Below are 22,428 nucleotides of genomic sequence, written 5' to 3'. Positions count from 1 at the left end.
GAATATTCTTGTTGAAGCAGATCCAGAATTTAAAAGGACTCTGAAAAGGAAACTAATAGAAGCTAAAATACAACAGTCCAGAGACAACCTTTCAGAAATTTTCGAACAAGAAGAGGAGATGGCAGCCGAAAATAATAATAATGCAAGGAGAATGCTTGGTGACTTTACTGCACCTAATTCCAATTTACATGAAAGAAGCATCTCCATTCCTGCCATTGGAGCAAACAATTTTGAGCTGAAACCTCAATTAGTTTCTCTGATGCAGCAGAACTGCAAGTTTCATGGGCTTCCATCTGAAGATCCTTTTCAGTTCTTAACTGAATTCTTGCAGATAAGTGATGCTGTTAAGACTAATGAAGTAGATCCTGAAGTCTACAGGCTCATGCTTTTCCCTTTTGCTGTAAGAGACAAAGCTAGAGTATGGTTGGACTCTCAACCTAAGGATAGCCTGAACTCTTGGGATAAGCTGGTCAAGGCTTTCTTAGCCAAGTTCTTTCCTCCTCAAAAGCTGAGTAAGCTTAGAGTGGATACTCAGACCTTCAGACAGAAAGAAGGTGAATCCCTCTATGAAGCTTGGGAGAGATACAAAGGACTGACCAAAAAGTATCCTTCTGACATGCTTTCAAAATAGACCATCCTGGATATATTCTATGATGGTCTGTCTGAATTAGCTAAGATGTCATTGGATACTTCTGCAGGTGGATCCATTCACCTAAAGAAAATGCCTGCAGAAGCTCAAGAACTCATTGATATGGTTGCTAATAACCAGTTCTTGTACACTTCTGAAAGGAATCTTGTGAATAATGGGACGCCTATGAAGAAGGGAGTTCTTGAAATTGATACTCTGAATGCTATATTGGCTCAGAATAAAATATTGACTCAGCAAGTCAATATGATTTCTCAGAGTCTGAATGGAATGCAAGCTGCATCCAACAGTACTCAAGAGGCATCTTCTGAAGAAGAAGCTTATGATCCTGAAAATCCTGCAATAGCAGAGGTAAATTATATGGGTGAACCTTATGGAAACACATATAATCCATCATGGAGAAATCACCCAAATCTCTCATGGAAGGATCAATAAAAGCCTCAACAAGGCTTTAATAATGGTGGAAGAAATAGGTTTAACAATAGTAAACCTTTTCCATCATCCACTCAGCAACAGACAGAGAATTCTGAGCAGAATCCATCTAGCTTAGCAAATTTAGTCTCTGATCTATCTAAGGCCACTGTGAGTTTCATGAATGAAACAAGATCTTCCATTATAAATTTGGAAGCACAAGTGGGCCAGCTGAGTAAAAGGATCACTGAAATCCCTCCTAGTACTCTCCCAAGCAATACAGAAGAAAATCCAAAAGGATAGTGCAAGGCCATTGACATAACCACCATGGCCGAACCTGTAAGGGAGGTTGAGGACGTGAATCCCAGTGAGGAAGACCTCCTGGGACGTCCAGTGATCAATAAGGAGTTTCCCTCTGAGGAACCAAAGGAATCTGAGACTCATCTAGAGACCATAGAGATTCCATTGAACCTCCTTATGCCATTCATGAGCTCTGATGAGTATTCCTCTTCTGAAAAAAATGAGGATGTTACTGAAGAGTAAACTGCCAAGTTTCTTGGTGCAATCATGAAGCTGAATGCCAAATTATTTGGTATTGAGACTTGGGAAGATGAACCTCCCTTGTTCACCAATGAACTAAGTGATCTGGATCAACTGAAATTGCCTCAGAAGAAACAGGATCCTGGAAAGTTCGTAATACCTTGTACCATAGGCAACATGATCTTTGAAAAGGCTCTGTGTGACCTTGGTTCAGGGATAAACCTCATGCCCCTCTCTGTAATAGAGAAACTGGGAATCTATGGGGTACAAGCTGCTAAAATCTCATTAGAGATGGCAGACAATTCAAGAAAATATGCTTATGGACAAGTAGAGGACGTGTTAGTAAAGGCTGAAGGTCTTTACATTCCTGCTGATTTCATAATCCTTGATACTGGGAAGGATGAGGATGAATCCATCATCCTTGGAAGACCTTTCCTAGCCACAGCAAGAGCTGTGATTGATGTTGACAGAGGTGAATTAGTCCTTCAATTGAATAAGGACTCCCTTGTGTTTACAACTCAAGGTTACCCTTCTGTAAACATGGAAAAGAGGCACAGTAAACTTCTCTCAAAACAGAGTCAACCAGAGCCCCCACAGTCAAACTCTAAGTTTGGTGTTGGGAGGCCACAACCAAACTCTAAGTTTGGTGTTGGAAAGTCTCAACAATGCTCTGAACATCTGTGAGGCTCCATGAGAGCCCACTGTCAAGCTATTGACATTAAAGAAGCGCTTGTTGGAAGGCAACCCAATTTTTATTTATCTAATTCTATTTTTCTTGTTCTTTCATGTTTTATTAGGTCCATGATCATGTGGAGTCACAAAATAAATATAAAAATTGAAAACGGAATAAAAAACAGCAAAAGAAAAATCACACCCTGGAGGAAGACCTTACTGGCGTTTAAACGCCAGTAAGAAGCATCTGGTTGGCGTTCAACGCCAGAACAGAGTATGGTTCTGGCACTGAACGCCCAAAATGGGCAGCATCTGGGCAATTGAATGCCAGAATTGCACCCTGGAGAAGAGCTGGCGCTGAACGCCCAGAACAAGCATGGTTCTAGCGTTCAACGCCAGAAATGGGCAACAAATGGGCGTTCAACGCCCAGAACAAGCACCAATCTGGCGCTGAACGCCCAGAGTTGTGTGCAAGGGCATTTTGCATGCCTAATTTGGTGCAAGGTTGTAAATCCTTGAACACTTCAGGATCTGTGGACCCCACAGGATCCCCACCTACCTCCACTCACTTCTTCTCACCCCTCTTTCACACAATCCTATAAACACTCTTCTCCAAAACTCTTCACCAATCACCTCAATCTCTCTTCCCTATCACCACTCACATCCATCCACTCTTCCCCATAAACCTACCTCATAAACACCACCTACCTTCAAAATTCAAAATCTATTTCCCACCCAAACCCACCCTATATGGCCGAAACCTTACCCCCCTCTCTTCCCTATATATAGCCCTCCATTCCTCCTCATTTTCACACAACACAACCCTCTCTTCCCCTTCTTGGCCGAAACACATCTCTCTCCCTCTCCTCCATTTCTTCTTCTTCTTCATCTCTTCTTTCTTCTCTTGCTCGAGGGCGAGCAAAACTCTAAGTTTGGTGTGATAAAAGCATAAGCTTTTTGTTTTTCCATTACCATTGATGGCACCCAAGACCGGAGAATCCTCTAGAAAAGGGAAAGGGAAGACAAAAGCTTCCACCTCCGAGTCATAGGAGATGGAAAGATTCATCTCCAAAGCTCATCAAGACCACTTCTATGATGTTGTGGTCAAGAAGAAGGTGATCCCCGAGGTCCCTTTCAAGCTCAAGAAGAATGAGTATCCGGAGATCCGACATGAAATCCAAAGAAGAGGTTGGGAAGTTCTAACAAACCCCATCCAACAAGCCGGCATCCTAATGGTTCAAGAGTTCTATGCCAATGCATGGATCACTAGGAACCATGATCAAAGTAAGAACCCAAACCCAAAGAATTATATTACAATGGTTCGGGGGAAATACTTAGATTTTAGTCCAGAAAATGTGAGGTTGGCGTTTAACTTGCCTATGATGCAAGGAGATGCACGCCCCTACACTAGAAGGGTCAACTTTAATCAAAGGTTGGACCAAGTCCTCATGGACATATGTGTGGAAGGAGCTCAATGGAAGATTGACTCCAAAGGCAAGCCGGTTCAATTAAGAAGACTGGACCTCAAGCCTGTGGCTAGAGGATGGTTGGAGTTCATCCAACGCTCCATCATCCCCACTAGCAACCGAACTGAAGTTACTATGGATCGGACCATCATGATTCACAGCATCATGATTGGAGAGGAAGTAGAAGTTCATGAAGTTATCTCCCTTGAATTCTACAAAATAGCCGAAAAGCCCTCTCCTGGGGCAAGGCTAGCTTTTCCTCATCTTATTTGCCATCTATGTTACTCAGCTGGAGCTTTCATAGAAAGAGACATTCCCATTGAGGAAGAGAAGCCCATCACTAAGAAAAGGATGGAGCAAGCAAGAGAGCCCATTCATGGATCTCAAGAGACGCATGAAGCTCATCACCATGAGATCCCGGAGATGCCTCAAATGCATTTTCCTCCACAAAATTATTGAGAGAAAATCAACACCTCCCTAGGAGAATTAAGTTCCAACATGGGACAACTAAGGGTGGAACATCAAGAGCACTCCATCATCCTTCATGTAATTAGAGAAGATCAAAAAGCAATAAGGGAGGAACAACAAAGACAAGGAAGAGACATAGAAGAGCTCAAGGACATCATTGGTTCCTCAAGAAGGAAACGCCACCATCACTAAGGTGGACTCATTCCTTGTTCTTAAATTCTCTGTTTTTCATTTTCTCTATGTTAAGTGCTTATCTATGTTTGTGTCTTATTACATGATCATTAGTAGTTAGTAACATTGTCTTAAAGTTATGAATGTCCTATGAATCCATCACCTCTCTTAAATTGAAAAATGTTTTAATTCAAAAGAACAAGAAGTACATGAGTTTCGAATTTATCCTTGAACTTAGTTTAATTATATTGATGTGGTGACAATGCTTCTTGTTTTCTGAATGAATTCTTGAACAGTGCATATGTCTTTTTAAGTTGTTGTTTAAGAATGTTAAATATGTTGGCTCTTGAAAGAATGATGATAAGGAGACATGTTATTTGATAATCTGAAAAATCATAAAAATGATTCTTGAAGCAAGAAAAAGCAGCAAAGAACAAAGCTTGCAGAGAAAAAAAATAGCGAAAAGCCAAAAGCTCTTAAAACCAAGAGGCAAGAGCAAAAAGCCAAAAACGCTTAAAACCAAAAGGCAATGGTAACAAAAAGGATCCCAAGGCTTTGAGCATCAGTGGATAGGAGGGCCTAAAGGAATACAATCCTGGCCTAAGCGGCTAAACCAAGCTGTCCCTAACCATGTGCTTGTGGCGTGAAGGTGTCAAATGAAAACTTGAGACTGAGCGGTTAAAGTCAAGGTCCAAAGCAAAAAAAAAAGAGTGTGCTTAAGAACACTGGACACCTCTAATTGGGGACTTTAGCAAAGCTGAGTCACAATCTGAAAAGGTTCACCCAATTATGTGTCTGTGGCATTTATGTATCCGGTGTTAATACTGGAAAACAAAGTGCTTAGGGCCACGGCCAAGACTCATAAAATAGACGTGTTCAAGAATCATCATACTGAACTAGGAGAATCAATAACACTATCTGAACTCTGAGTTCCTATAGATGCCAATCATTCTGAACCTCAATGGATAAAGTGAGATGCCAAAACTATTCAAGAGGCAGAAAGCTACAATTCCCGCTCATCTGATTGGAGCTATGTTTTATTGATAGTTTAGAATTTATAGTATATTCTCTTCTTTTTATCCTATTTGATTTTCAGTTGCTTGGGGACAAGCAACAATTTAAGTTTGGTGTTGTGATGAGCGGATAATTTATACGCTTTTTGGCATTGTTTTTAGCATGTTTTTAGTAGAATCTAGTTTCTTTTAGGGATGTTTTCATTATTTTTTATGTTAAATTCACATTTCTGGACTTTACTATGAGTTTGTGTGTTTTTCTGTGATTTCAGATATTTTCGGGCTGAAATTGAGGGACTTGAGCAAAAATCAGATTCAGAGGTAGAAGAAGGACTCCTGATGCTGTTGGATTCTGACCTCCCTGCACTCAAAGTGGATTTTCTAGAGCTACAGAACTCAAAATGGCGCGCTTCCAATTTCGTTGGAAAGTAGACATCCAGGGCTTTCCAGCAATATATAATAGTCCATACTTTGGCCAAATTTAAATGACATAAAAGAGCATTGAACGCCAGTTCTACGCTGCTGTCTGGAGTTAAACGCCAGAAACACGTCACAAACCAGAGTTGAACGCCAGAATTACGTTACAACCTGGCGTTCAACTCCAGAATGAGCCTCTGCACGTGTAACATTCAAGCTCAGCCCAAGCACACACCAAGTGGGCCCCGGAAGTGGATTTATGCATCAATTACTTACTTCTGTAAACCCTAGTAACTAGTTTAGTATAAATAGGACTTTTTACTATTGTATTAGACATCTTTTGATCATTTTTAGATCTCTAGACCTCCATGGGAGGCTGGCCACTCGGCCATGCTTACCCTCTATTCACTTATGTATTTTCAACGGTAGAGTTTCTACACTCCATAGATTAAGGTGTGGAGCTCTGCTGTTCCTCATGAATTAATGCAAAGTACTACTGTTTTTCTATTCAATTCAACTTATTCCGCTTCTAAAATATTCATTCGCACTTCAACCTGAATGTGGTGAACGTGACAATCATCATCATTCCCTATGGACGCGTGCCTGACAACCACTTCCATTCTACCTTAGATTGAATGAGTATCTCTTGGATCTCTTAATCAGAATCTTCGTGGTATAAGCTAGATTGATGGCGGCATTCATGAGAGTCCGGAAAGTCTAAACCTTGTCTGTGGTATTCCGAGTAGGACTCTGGGATTGAATGACTGTGACGAACTTCAAACTCACAAGTGCTGGGCGTAGTGACAGACGCAAAAGGAGGGTGAATCCTATTCCAGTATGATCGAGAACCTCAGATGATTAGCCGTGCTGTGAAAGAGCATTTGGACCATTTTCACAAGAGGATGGGATGCAACCATTGACAAGGGTGATGCCTCCAGACGATTAGCCATGCAGTGACAGCGCATCAGACCATTTTCCAGAGAGGATAAAAAGTAGCCATTGACAACGGTGATGTCCTTACATAAAGCCAGCCATTGAAAGGAGTATGATTGATTGGATAAAGACAGCAGGAAAGCAGAGGTTCAGAGGAACGAAAGCATCTCTTTGTGCTTATCTGAAATTCTCACCAATGATTTACATAAGTATTTCTATCCTTATTTTATTATTTATGTTCGAAAACTCCATAACTATTTCATATCCGCCTGACTGAGATTTACAAGGTGACCATAGCTTGCTTCATACCGACAATCTCCGTGGGATCGACCCTTACTCACGTAAGGTTTATTACTTGGACGACCCAGTGCACTTGCTGGTTAGTTGCATCAAAGTTGTGAATGAAAAACAATTTATTAAGACGTGCGTACAGAGTTTTTTGACGCCGTTGCCTGAGATCACAATTTCGTGCACTAAAAGGTAACAATCTTGTTATCGTTTCATATGGAATATTCATTTCATTTTTCAACTATTGACAGTCATTTCTATAGTTTCTTTTTACTTTTTGTTTTGCTGCTTCTTTGCTATTTTCATTTCTTTGCTATAATTCTCAGTTTCTCGCATTATAAGTTTTAAAAAGAAAATTCAATCCAATTAGTGCTCTAAAGAAATTCTTTTAAAATACAAAATTGTTCATGTATTTGATGTTATTAATTAAAATCTAGCATTTTTTCTACTGGTAATAGCTATTACCAAAGGAAGGGTAATGCTCAAGCACTCTAATGATTTCACTGTCACTTTCTTTGCTTCGCACAGTTGTTGGATTGGATCACATGGCATGGCATGTTGGTAAATGGTAATTGCTGTTTCTGAATTCTTTTAAATGGCTAGCAATTCTAATATATGTCTCGTAAGGGTAACTTATTATATCTTGGAGGCAACATATGTCTGCCACGTGGCTTAAAAACTAATCTTCACTGTGTGGATGTTAAGGATTCTACAACCAATCTTGAAAGATATTCCCTAATATTCCTTTCTTTAAACTCAACTTAGCCACTATAATAAGTCTTTATAGTGTTCATTATTTCTTCTGTAGTAAGTACAATTACTCTCTGCTGCTACAAGGACAATAACACAGCCATGGCAGCTTCAGTTTCAACCATAGGAGCTATCAAAGGAACTCTAATCAAGTATGAATATGATCTGTTACCTTTCATGTAGTTAGTTATAGCTTCTTTCCTATTCATAGTGTGCAATTTTTATGTGAAATTCAGATTACTATTTTTCATTATGATTTGATTTTTTATTTCATGTGTGCAAATCCTTTTTCTCTCTTGTCGTATTTGCTTTGATCATTGTGAGCATTTCTAAACTTGTCATATAAGGGAGAGGGCCTACCGAACTAGATATATTTGTTTAGGATTATCTTAACCAATAACCGGTGGTGAGTGATTCTGATATGAAATATCATTTTGATTGTTTGATCTACTAAATGAATGTAGCAACAATGTAGCAATGTGTTTAGGACTTGAGAGTATGACAGTGTTGTAATAAGTTATTAAGTAGGTGAATCATTGATATTTGAGCTTAAAAAACTGAGATGTCTAGTTATGTAATATTCATAAACATCTGTGTGGAAGTCACTAAATCTTGAAGACATCAATGAATCTCTCCATGATTTGTAATTCCATTTAAACATCTTTATTATATTCATTGAAACATCTCCTTGTGTGGTTGAATGGCAGTCTTGATATTCTTGAATTTCTCTTCATGTATCATTTCTTACTGAGAATGTTCTGATGCAGTGGCCGGTGTATATCTCGCTGAGAGGCTTAACACTGTTCTGAGGATGAATTGGAAAAGCTTCTCTAGTTAAAACTATTTTGATCTAAATGGATTATTCATGTCAGTTCTTTGGTCGGAGCCCCTTCTCGTCATTGCTATGATAATTCTGGTTAGTATTTTTCATCACGTAACTCATTTAAATGATGGTCCTCGTTTCTTATTCAATACATTCAACTGAAGTATCTTGTCTCTTTGGCAGATCAACACACTTTTCTCCTTGTGTTACTTGATTGTTAGGTGGAAAAGTAACTCTTAAATAACAAGAGAATAATGTAATTTTACATTGCAGGCGAGTTTGAATGGTTCTGGAGCTGTGGCTTCATCAGTTCCCAATTCATCAGCTTTCTTTGGAAGCAGCTTAAAGAAGGTTCATCAAGAATCCCCAACATCAGCAAGGTTTCCACCGGAAGCTTTAAGATTGTGGCGATCGATGAGGACAAGCAGACAGATAAGGACAGATGCAAAGGGTTGGCCTATGATATCTCAAATGACCAGCAAGATATCACAAGAAGGAAGGGTATTTTGTAGTTTTTAAAGGAAGTAGATAATGTAATAGTTGTTGGAATTGTAATGCATGTATTACAAATTCATGGGTAGCTGTTCTCACTTTGACTTTTTGTTAGAGCTTGTCATGTGATCAACCACTATATTTAGTGTACAAGTTTATGAAGGTTTTATGGTGAATTCTACCATGTAGAAGAAAGATTCTTTCTATACATGTAGAAATTTGTTGTCATGTTTTGAGTAAAACAAGTGTCTAGAAAGAGAATACAATTACAATTATAGTAGAAGACAAAAGTTGATATGTGGACCCCACAGCAATGAATTAATTTCATCAATAATTTAATAATGTAAAGTTGATTAGGTATTAATTATGAATGATAATGATGGGCTGATTTTTGTTTTTTTTTCTTTAATGGATTTAAGTTTTTGGGTCAGGCCATTTTTTTTCTCTGGATTTGGGTCTTAATTAAATTTTTTTTATGAAAAACCAAAATAATAAACATAACATCTTATGGATTTGGGAGTTATTTGAATTTATTTTTGTTTAGGTCTTAATTAATTATTTCTGTGTAGATGTAGGTGTTGATTGATTTTTTTTTTATGAAAAGTGGACACTTTTTTTTTTGTCATAAAAGATGTATTTTGTGTTCTTGAAAATATTAGTTTAGTCTTTTGCACATATTATTTTTATTCTAATACTATTAATAATCTTATTGTTAATAATGTTTTAGACTATAATCATTCATTAGTTGTGATTTTATTATTAGTTATATGGTTAATTTTGTAGTAGGTAAATTAATCATTAGTTATATGGTTAATTTGTGTAGTAAGATACATAATTTACGTTATAAAAAAATTATAATAGTGCACAAGAATAAAATGGTTTAGCATTTAGAATTTAATTTTGGTTCGTTTAGGATTTATTTTGATGATAATATTTTTGGTACGTGATAAAATTTTTGTATTGTAACAATTGTAAATCGATGATAGAATTTAGTGTTTAATTAGAATTCTTTTCGTAAAACCTTGGTAAAAATTTTGAATATATTTAGTTAATATAGTTGTTAGAATTTTAAAATATAATTTATAATTTTTACTAAAAAATGAAATATGTATGTTTTTTTATGAGTATTTTACTAAATGGCATCATGTTATTTAACAAGTTATATTCATGCTTGACAATAAATAATTTATTGATGTAAAAATGATCACAAAAAGAATATGTTAGATGGATGTTAATTTAGAATGATTCATATATATCTGTGTGTGTGTGTGACCGGAAAGATTAAAACGAGGGTAAATCACATAAACAAACTGAATGCGTTCTAAATTTATATGAATGTCCAAAATGCAAAATGGTTATATGAATTTATTACAAATTTTTGTCAAAATCATTAAATCTAAACCCATGAATTTGATTTACTTTGAGTGTGGTTCGATTATTATAGTTTCGATTTATCTCCATAGAAGCTGCTCCTATTAAATCGAAGCTATTGACTTCGTTTTACCTAAATTAAATGGAATAGATTCGATTTACATGAGATAGTCTTCACTAAAATATTTGTTCATAGTAAATTGATTTCAATAAATTCCATTTACTAATACACCTACTAATTCGAATCACATGTAATTGAACATTCATGTAAATTTGAAACTCATTCACTTTATTTATGTAATTTATCCTTAAAATAAATGTTGTCACTTTTATACATTAAATTAGTTAATATAAAGATTTAGTAGAGTATTATCTATTATTGGATATGATATGATATCATTCTTTCATGATTCATTTAGGTAAATTTTATTGCTATTTTTTTATTTCTTTTTATATTTAATTCGTTCTAAAATTATGAAATGATAAGTACTATTATAAAAATGAATCTTTTAAAAAATTGAACCTTATAAAAATTTTTTAAAAAATAATTATGTGCTTTGTATTTATAATATTTAAATAAAATCTAACATATTAAAATTGGATTAAAAGCCATTTAAATTCTTTTTATTGTTTCATTATTTTTAAACTTATGAATAAAATGGTTTAATTATTCAAATTTATTGTTACTTGATTTAGGGTTTAGTGTAAGATGCTTTAGGATTTAGGTTTTAGTGTAAAAAATTTTAAAATTTAAAATTTAGAAATATATTGTTTAGAATTTAGGGTTGGATGGTTTAGAGCTCAAGATTGGATTAGTTTAAGTTTTATAATTAAGAAACCAGGGTTTGTTGTTTATTATTAGAGATTAAAATTAGATGGTTTAAGTTTTTTATTCTAAAAAAATGGCCTGGCCCAAAAACTTAAATCCATTAAAAAAAAAAAAACAAAAACCAGCCCATCATTATCATTCATCATTAATATCTAATTAACTTTATATTATTAAATTATTGATGAAATTAATTCATTGCAGTGGGGTCCATATATCAGCTTTTGTCTTCCACTATAGTTATAATTGTATTTTCTTTCTAGACACTTGTTCTTCTCAAAACATGACAACAAATTTCTACACATATAGAAAGAATCTTTCTTCTACATGGTAGAATTCACCAGGTTTTATATTATTAATAGTAATTAAAATTGTTATGAAGGTTTTATATTGTCTAAATTTTACATTATCTATTAATTCTGCTAGATTTTATTATGAAGATTAAAAAAAAAATAATTGAACTTGAACAAACCTATAGCCACGCTTTAAAAGCATAGCTATTCCGTACAGGAGCCATTTTTCGCTACGCTTTAAAGCGTAGCCATATCTCTAGCTACTGGCATGCTTTTAAAGCGTAGCCATATCTCTAGCTACTGGCACGCTTTAAAAGCATAGCCATATGTCTTGCTATTGGCACGCTTTTAAAGCGTAGCCATATGGCATGCTATTGGCACGCTTTAAAAGCAGCCATATCTTGATATTGGCACGCTTTAAAAGCGTAGCCATATTTCACACATATGGCCACGCTTTTAAAGCGTGGCGATCTTTAAAAGCGTGGCAAGAAAAAAAGCATGGCGATAGGTCACCAAAAGCATGGCGATAGAGATATCGCTATGCTTTTTTGAACTTTTCGCCACGCTTTAAAAGCGTAGCAAAAAGCTTGTTTTCTTGTAGTGTGTTATGTTCACACTCCTATATGTCTCTCCAGCCTATTGTTCTGGTCAATAGCTGTCGCTTCAAGATTTGGGAATCAAGTTGAATTCAATTCAATGTAAGAAAGATCTCAGAGTGTGAGATAGTGATAGCAATATATATGTAGTGTAAAAGTAGATTGTTAGAGAATCATAAATTCATCGGTTAAAACTGTTTTATTACATAGCAAGTAAAGCTAATAAGAGCAAATTGATTTCATGTAGTGAAATTAAATCATATGTTTGAGTCTATTGAAGTTTAAAACTTTAATTAGTTTCACTTCAAGTGTTCTAATAGTCCTACATACATTTGCACTTATCTCCTAAATACTACCAATACACTCTCGCGGCCCGCACCGAGGCAAACTCTAAATACTAAATATGACCTCAAAATAACAAGGGTCAAGGTCGGCCAGTGAGACGATGGGGGATAAGCTTCATAGAAAAAGAAAAAGAACAACTTATCGAGAAATATAACTAACTAATCTTAAGGCAAAGGGTCGAGAAACTCAACGCCACTATTCTTGAACAACTTGGAGTCGGGCTAGAAATTTAAGAATTAAGTTAAACAACAAAGTTATTTTTTATTATTATAATTTTAATTATTTTATTAATATCTTTTTTTAACAATATATATGGATAAAGTTATTAACAAAACTTAGATAATACAACTTGATGCTATTCAATACAAGATACACGTGTCAAGATTGCATCATCTCCAAACAAATTCAATGGCAATGTGCAAACGCCATCAGGTGACATGATAAAGTAGGAAACTGGAAGGTAGGTAACTCAAATCCCAAATGATAAATATGCCAAGATATTAGTTAGACAGAAAATTGAAGAACCACAAAAGCAACCAAGAGCAATTAGTAAGTTATGTTTCACACAAAAATAGACCAATTATATAATTTAGAATTCAATGAAAATATATTTTTACTGATAGAAAACACTACAAAAATTGACGAATTAAGCCAACAAATGCGTAGTCTGCTTATGCTTCCACACTTCATAATAAAGGAAATGAGAAAAAACTTGAAGCCCACAATCACATCCTTCTATTTGCATTCTAGAATTACCTACATATACTTCAGAAAAAATTTACGAGGAATTACTTTAAAAAAGTCTTACAAAAGGGAGAAATGAGAAATCAATAAAAAATATCAAGATATCATAAATAAATTGCAATAATAAAATCTTTGCAATCAGTAGAAAAGATTCGATAAAAATATCGAAATCATATACTTATTCTCTTTAAAAGATATCAGGCTCAAGCAAGAAAAGAAGAAAGAGAAAAAATTTACAGAATAAAGAGAGAGTGAAAGGAGAAAAAGAGAACTAATTCTTGATCTGAATTTTGGTAAAGTGAAAGTAAAGTAATGATGGTGGCTTAACTCTAGCTACTTATAGCAAGAGAGTGTCAGCTGTCACACTATAAGTCACACAAACTAAACTAACTAATTCTATTAACAATCACAAACTAATCACAAGCTAACTAACCACAATGCTAACAATCACAAACTATCTATCAGCATCACTAACTAATTCAGTTAACACTAATAGCAATACCAACACTAACCAAATTAAACAATTTTGTTTAGTTAGTTCACTCTATCATGACCTCTACTGCTCAGCTTCTCTTCTAGTGTTCCAGTCTTATTTCCTTTATTTGTCAACTTGATATCATGACCGCTACTGTTGAGTTGTTCTTCTTCTGCTATCACAGTTTGAAGTTATGCATTTTGTTCTTTATCATGATTGTTGCTGCTTACACCTCCTGAATTTTCACAACTCTTTGATTCCCCTTTGTGATCTCCTCCGTTGAGTCTGTTTGCGCTACTGTCACCATTATATTCAAATCTTCAACCAACAGTTATCTGAACTCCAGAAATGCAGCACTTGGCAATGGTTTCGTCAACACATCAACTAGCTGTATAGTTTCATGGACATGACTCACTTGAATAACCTTCTTAGTGACATAATCCCGGACAAAATGAAGATCAGTCTAAAAATGTTTGGACTTTGAATGTGTAATTAGATTTGTGGCCAACAACACAACACTCAAATTATCACAATCAACTGATGGAGCTGTTGAGAGTACAACTCTTATTTCAATCATAAGGTTCTTGATCCAAATTAACTCAGCAATTATGTCAGCCAAAACCCTATATTCCGCATCAGTACTGGACCTGGAAATAGCACCTTACTTCTTCGAACTCCACGATATTAGATTGCTTCCAAGAAAGACACAGAAGCCGTCAGTGGACTTCCTATCATCCGGGTCTCCTCCCCAGTCAGAATCATTATAGACTTTAACATGCTGGACACTTGTTTTGTACAAGTCTAAACCAAAGTTGAGTGTCCCCTGCATATACCTCAGTACTCTTTTAACTAGCTTCCAATGTTCATCTAAGGGATTTTGCATAAACTGTGAGACCTTGCCTACACAATATGCTAATTTCGAACGAGTGACTGTAAGATATTTTAAACTGCCCACCACTGATCTATAGAGTTTAAGGTCCTTGAATGCTGAACCTCGAAAGTAAAAAAATTTAACTGAAGAAGGTGGAGGTGTATTACAAGGCTTGCAGTTCTCCATATCTACTTTCTTAAGCAGGTCCTTGGCATATTTCTCTTGTGACAATACCAGACCACCACCAATAGTCTTAGTAACCTGGATCCCAAGAAAATAATGAAGTTCACCCATATCTTTCAACGCAAACTTGACATTCAGCTGCTGAATTACTAGAAAAACTGCATCATTAGAGTCTCCAATTATGATTGTATGAGCTACATACACTAGGACAAACAACGAAGAGCCATTTTTGAACCTGGTAAAGATAGTGACATCAGACTTTGTTGCATTGAAACCAAGGTGCTGCAGGGCTGTAGACAACTTGTGATATCAAGCTCTTGGTGCCTGCTTCAAACCATAGAGAGCCTTGGTGAGCTTGCATACTAAACTGCCATCTCCAACTTCATAACCCTTCAACTACTTCATGTATTCATCCTCAGCCAGGTCACCATGTAAAAATGTATTATTGACATCAAGCTATTTAATCTTCCAATTTTTGGACAATGCCAAAGTGAGCACAATCCGGATTGAAGTAGGTTTCACCACTGGGCTATACGTTTTGGTGAAATCAAAGCCTGGCATTTGAGAAAAGTCTTAAGCCACTAGACGAGTTGTATACTTTTGTAAGCTGCCATCCAAGTTATATTTAACCCGAAAGACCCATCGGCTGCCCATTGCTTCTCTGTCCTAAGGAAGACGAACCAATTTCCATGTCTGGTTTTGTATGATTGCATTGTATTCTGCATCCATTGCAGCCTTCCACTCATGCATGGATAGGGTAGCTCGGACTGTCCTTGGTTCAACACTGGCGAGAAAGGATCTAGGCTTAAGAACTCCACCTTTGCTTCTTGTGGTCATAGGATGGATATTTGAACTTTGTGGTGCTGTAACTGAGAGATCATCAACAAAGGGAAGTAGCATTTCCAGGTCTAAAATGGGAATAGGAATCGATGTTGCGGATGGAGCTAAAGGTGTTATAGCTGTTGTGGAAAGAAAATTGTTGTTGGTGAGGCTGTTTCTATTTGAGATTGGGGTTGATGAATATCTTGTTTGTATTTTTGAATGTGAGCTGGTGTTAGACACAGTTGGGATAGGTGTGGGTGTAAGATTTGGAGTATTGAAGGAGGAACTATTGGCAATGTTAGGAGGATTTGTTTGAAGGCTAAGCAGTGTTTATATTTAGTAATAGAATGATTGGAAGTAAGTGAGGATCAGAGGGTAAAATAGATTCAGCTGCTAAAGAAGGTACAGGAGAACCAATTTTGAGAGGGAATTGCTACTCATAAAAAACTACATTGTTAGAGATCACTACTTTGCCTTATGCAGTGAGGCACTTGTAGTCTTTGTGGACTGCACTGTAACCTAGAAAGGTGCATGGTGCTGATCTGAATTTCAATTTGTGCCTATTGTATGACCACAAATGTGGAAAACATAAATATCCAAAAATCTTTAGACTTGTGTAATCAAACTCCTTCTCAAACAACTTATCAAATGGTGGCTGACCTTGCAAAACTTGGGTTGACAATGTCATAAAAGCCTATCCCCAATGGCATTCTAGCTCCTGCTAACATTGTTAAACCTTTCTCCACTATATGCCTGTGCTTTCTCTCAGCACTACCATTTTATTTATGCTCACGTGGAAAGGAAAATCTATGTAATATACCTTGCACCTGTAAATCCCTGGCTAAGCTCACATATTCAGCAACATTGTCATACCGATGCATCTTAATTTTACTATTTAATTGCAACTCAACCAATTATTGAAAATATTTAAAAACTGATTTGATTTAAGATTCAGTCTTGATAAGATAGAACCAAGTTTATTTACTGTAATCATCAATAAAGACAACAAAGTAAAAATTTTCATTCAAATCAGGAACGGGGGTAGGACCCCAAATGTCTATGTATACTAAATGCAGTGGAGCAATGTACAAAGAATTTGAACGGGGTTAAGGAAGACTGTGAGATTTTTCAATACAACAAGGTGTACAGGGGTGTTTATTCAAAGGGGCGACGATATTACAAGACTTAAAAATTGAAGAAATAACATTATTTGCGGCATGACCCGATTAGTTATGCCATAAGAGAAATTGGTCAACAGTGGACATAGTTGAGACAAAGGCAGCTGATTTATTTGATGGAGTAAAATTGAGAAACTTATACATTTCTCTTTCAACTTCTCCATGTATAACAATTTCTTTAGTTTCCTGAGATTTCACACAACAACCATTAGAGTGAAATTCAAACTAGATACTATTATCACAACATAATTTATACACACTAAGTAAATTCTTTATGATGTCAGGAACATGTAGCAGTTTATGCAACAAGAATTTTCTATCGTTCAAATTAGTTTTAGAATAAGACTTTTCAACAAGGTTGATGCGCAAACCAGATCTATTTCCCATAATTACTTGATCTACACCTTCATATTTTTCTCTTTCAACCAGATTTTTCTGATCAGCGGTCATGTGGTGTGTAGCACCAGAATCTGGATACCAACTCTGATCTTGAAGTGTTGCAGGTGTAGCCATGATGAATGAATTACTGACGGTTTAGAATTTTCTAAATGAATTCTCGTTGCAAGTATAGTTTCTAAACCAACAAATAATCCTTTCATACAAACATTTGGTTGTCACAAGTAACAAACCCCTATAAAAATAACCAAAGTATTCAAACCTCGGGTCGTTCTCCCTAGGAATTGTAATAAAGTGTTGTTGTTATTGGTTATGAAGTATGTTTGGGATTTTTGAGGTAATAGACAAGAAATATAAATGGCAAAAGGGAATAAACTAACGACTAACAAAGCTCTTGGCAAGGTATGAGAACTAGAAGTTCTATCCTCATTATCCTCCTCAATTGTGGCAACAATTGTCCATTGCTCCCACTTAGCTAACCTCTAACTATGGAGGAAAGTCAAGTGGATGAATTAACTTGATTCCACAAGTCCTAGCCTAATCATGATGAAAGACTAGCTTTAATGACATTCAAGTTAATTAGCAACTTTTAATTATCAATCATCAAAGGAGTTTGATAACTCAAGAGTCATTAATTACTCTATCTAGGCCAAGAAGAACAAAATCTAACTCATATCTAAAAGAAGCATTTCATCAAACACATAGAAGGCAATAAAGGTAAACAACATAAAATGCAAGAATTAAAGAGAGATCTAACTACAATGACAAAAGATCAATAATAGAAAATCAAATCAAACATGAAAAGACATGGAAATCATAAATTGCATTGAAAGAGAAATAGAGATCTACATAAGAATTCATAAAGCAAAAGGAAAATTGAAGCAAGAGAAGAAGTAGATCTAGATCTAAGAAATTAACCTAAACCTAATCCTAATCCTAGAGATAAGAGAGAACTTCTCTCTCTAGAAACTAACTTTTCCTCCAAAACTAAACTAAACTAAACTAAACTAAACTAAACTAATGGTAACTTGCTTGTTGATCCCTCTTCATTCCTTGGGTTAAATAGCATCAGAAATGAGTTGGATCTGGGCCTGAAAAGCCCAGAAATTGCCCCCAGTGGATTCACTTTAAGTGGGTCACGTGCGAACATCGATGCATGCCCGTGGGTCACCTGTACGCGTCGCCATGCGACCTCATCGTTTCACGTGTGCGCGTCTACTGTGCGTATAGTGGTGAGTATTCCCGCCTGTCACGCGGGTGACTCGGGTTCGATCCCCGGCAACGGTGCCATTTTGATGATTGGACTTTTGTGTGGTTTAGAATTCATAATAAATTCTCATTGCAAGTATAGTTTCTAAACCAACAATAATCCTTTCATACAAAAAGTTGTTTGTCACAAGTACAAACCCCTAAATTTATAAACCGAAGTATTGAACCTCGGGTCGTTCTCCCTAGGAATTGCAATAAAGTGTCTTGTTATTGGTTATGAGGTATTTTGGGGTTTTTGGATAAGAAACATGAAAAGTAAATGGCAATGAAAATAAACTAACAACTAAAGAGGTCTTGGCAAGATTTGGTGGTCAAGGATCTCTATCCTAATCACTAACCACAACATGAGAATTGGCAAGGATCAACCCCACTAAGTCATCCTCTAACTAATAAAGGAAAGTCAAGTGAGCTATGTCAATCCAAGACCATAAATCCTAGTTCTACACCAACCATTGCTCTTGAATTTTGAGCTTGCAACCATCATGAGCTTAGAATGACATTTCCAACCACTACACAACTCTCGTCTACTTTTAACTCCACAAAGAGCTCTAAGTTGACCATCATTTTCAATTAAACCATATTCAAGTAAGAAAGTAAAGCTTAGGGATAAGAATTTTACCCACTTGAATGTTGTGTTGGATGGTGACTTGGGGAGGGAGACCTCCCCACACTTAGACAATGCAAGGTCTACTTTTTTTTGCTCTTCTTTAGTTGTTTCCACCTCTTCGCAAGCTTCCTCAATTTCAACCTTTTCCCTTTTATCACTCGGCTTGGTGTTCTCTTCAAGAACTTCATCTTGCCCAATGGGAGGTGATTCAATTTTGGATAGGAATTCATTAATGAATGAATCCATCTCTTGATCAACCTCTTTATATTCTTCAATTTTGATATATACCATGCCAACTTTTTCCTTTTGGTGGCTCTCTTCCGATTCACTCTCTTTCTCATTGCTCACCAAGGGTATGGAAGGTTGTGCACATTCTTCTATAATTTCAACTTCATGTCCAATGGGAGAGGATTTCATTGTAGAGAGAAATTTATCCATGATTAAATCCATCTCTTGATAAGCCTCTTCCAAGTCTCCATCGATGATATGCCTTGGAGGTTGCGCACCTTCCTCAACATTAATATCAAGCTTCTTAGAAGAATGCTCCATGGTGCTACATTCTCTTGGACTTTCAACATCTCCTAAATCTTCAACCATTTCTTTCTTTTCTTCAACAATCATAGGCTCCTCCAATTGCTCTAGTACAAAATAACATCCCTCATTTTCCACCGGAGTTTCCAACCTCCCATTCATGCTATGCTCTTCAATTGATTCTTCACATGTGGCTATGGGAGCACCTTGAGTAGTCAAGCATTGGTAGGCTAAGGTATGCACTACCTTGGTCAAGTTAGTCACAAACTCTAGGGTGTTCCTTTGCATATCCGTTTGTCCTTGAAGTAGTAAAGTGAGAGAGTCATCCATTGGGGCTTGGGGTGGATAGGAGGGTTTATCATTTTGGAGGGAGGGTTCATAGTAGGAAGGTGGTTCTTCTTGGTAAGGGTATGGAGATGGTGTGCATTGAGGTGGTTCTTGGTGGTGATCATGATAGATTTGTGCTGGTTCTAGAGGCTCTTGCTCATAATGGTCATAAGAGTATGGTATGGGTGGTTGGTCATATGGTGGATGTGGATCATAGGAAGGGGCTTGGTATGGAGAGGCTTGTGAGTATGGTTGAGGTTCATGTTGAGGATAAGAGTCATAGGCATATGATGGTGGTAGTTGATTATCACAAAAAGAGTCACTATAGCCATTAAATTGACATGCACTAGGATAGTGATTATACCTATAAGTATCCGGAGGTTGTTGCCAATAGGAGTGATCAATTCCTTGAGACTCCTCCCATCTTTGTTGGTTCCATCCATAATGAGTATCATCATTGAAGTTCACATTTCCTACAACACAATTAGAACCAAACTCATAGCCAAAGTGAGAATTCATAGTGAAAAGAGAAAATAAGAAACAAAAGCTAATAAGAAAGGATGAAACAACATGAGAATTGGCAAAGATCAACCCCACTAAGTCATCCTCTAACTAATAAAGGAAAGTCAAGTGAGCTATGTCAATCCAAGACCATAAGTCCTAGTTCTACACCAAATCAATTAGTGAGATCTAGAGTTAATGGCTCCTAATCGTCAATCACTTGGACATTAGTAACTCAAAAGTTTCTAAGTTACCTCCCCAAGCCAAGAGCACTAAAATCTACTCTAAAATCCAACTAAGCATTTTATCAAACACTTAGAAGGCATAAAAGGAAAACATAGTAAAATAGCAAGGAAAGTAAATCTACACTACTCAATTGCAAGGAATTAACAACAACAAAACAATTCAACAATAAAGGAACAAGAATCATAAATTGCATTAAAGAGAAAATAGAAGAAACAAAAGTGCATGAACATAAAAGTAGAGAATTACAAGAATCAAATACAAAATTAGAGAGAGGAAGAGTAGAGGAACAAGAAATTGTAAAGGAAAAGTAAATCAAAGCATGAATTAAACCTAGATCTAAGGAATTCTAATCTAGATCTAAAACCTAATCCTAATCCTAGAGAGAAGTGAGAGCTTCTATCTCTAAAACTAACTTTCCCTCCAAAAACTAATCTAAAACTAAGATATGAAGTAAGTGTGTTGATTTCTCTTCAATCCTTGGCTTAAATAGCATCAGAAATGAGTTGGAATGTGCCCACAAGGCTTCTAAAATTGCTGGCCACGTATTGCTTTAAGTGGGTCATATGGCAGCAACGACGCGTGCGCGTACAGTGCACGTACGCGTTATCATACGTGTAGCAACTATAGCAAATCTTATATCATTTCAAAGCCCCGGATGTTATATTTCCAACGCAACTGGAACCGCATCATTTGGACCTCTGTAGCTCAAGTTATGGTCGTTTAAGTGCGAAAAGGTCGGCTTGACAGCTTTTGCGATTTCTTCATTTCTTCATGAGTTCTCCATTTTTACATGCTTTTCCTTCATTCCCTTGATCCAATCTTTGCCTCCTAAATCTGAAATCACTTAACAAACATATCAAGGCATCTGATGGAATCAAGGTGAATTAAATTTAGCTATTTCAAGACCTCAAAAGCATGTTTTCACTCTTAAGCACAATTAAAGGAGAAGTTACAAAACCATGCTATTTCATTGGATAAATGGGAGAAAGGTTGACAAAACTCTCTAAATTAAGCACAAGATAAACCCTACAAATGGGGTTTGTCAGCGCGTGGAGTGAATTTCTCCCAATCCTTGGTTTTCCATGATTTCTCTACTTTGTATGCTTTTCTCTTCATTCCTTTGATCCATTCCTAGCCTTTTCAACATGAATTCACTAACAAACATATCAAGGCATCTTGTGGAATCGAAGGTGGATCAAAATTGACAATTAAGGGCCTAAAAAGTATGTTTTCACACTTAAACACAAATTAGGAGACAATCATGAAACCATGCTATTTCATTGAATAAATGTGAGTAAAAGGTCATAAAATCCCCTAAATTAAGCACAAGATAAACCCTAAAAATGGGGTTTATCAACCTCCTCACACTTAAACCATAGCATGTCCTCATACTAAATCAAAAAGGAAACAAAGGGTATCAACATTTATTCAATGTAACAACTAAATGCAACCTACCTAAATGCAACTATCTAAATGAATGTTATTACTTGGTCAAAATGAATCAATTTCTAAGAGAACATATATAAGCACAAGGGCTAAGGCAATAGCAATCACATTAAATCTACAATTGAATCGAGTTATTAAATATTTTTGCAAACTTGCAAGAAAAGTGATAATCATAGGTGGAGACATATAATTGAGCAATTGAACCCTCACCGGAAGTGTTTGCACTCTAGTCGCTCAAGTGTTTAGGGTCGATCCACTCAATTCTCTCCTAATCATGCTTTCCAAGATTTGTTTTTCATCTAACAATCAAC

At 36.2% G+C, this 22,428-nt stretch overlaps 1 non-coding gene and 1 pseudogene across 1 annotated transcript; one reads left to right on the top strand and one right to left on the bottom strand.

The window, feature by feature from the left end:
- LOC110270020 (protein FAR1-RELATED SEQUENCE 5-like) overlaps nt 1–9,110 on the top strand; it is a 30,315-nt pseudogene extending 21,205 nt beyond the window's left edge.
- Nucleotides 515–622, bottom strand: LOC148576658 (small nucleolar RNA R71). Its single transcript, XR_015903424.1, has one exon. It is a non-coding gene; the product is annotated as a small nucleolar RNA R71 (small nucleolar RNA).
- Nucleotides 9,111–22,428: the final 13,318 nt, after the last annotated feature.

Source organism: Arachis ipaensis, chromosome B1 (genome assembly GCF_059453495.1).
Source record: "Arachis ipaensis isolate K30076 ecotype BB chromosome B1, ASM5945349v1, whole genome shotgun sequence".
Lineage (NCBI taxonomy): Eukaryota > Viridiplantae > Streptophyta > Magnoliopsida > Fabales > Fabaceae > Arachis > Arachis ipaensis.
Note: the sequence above shows the minus strand (reverse complement) of the source record. Positions and strands in the feature narration are given on the sequence as shown.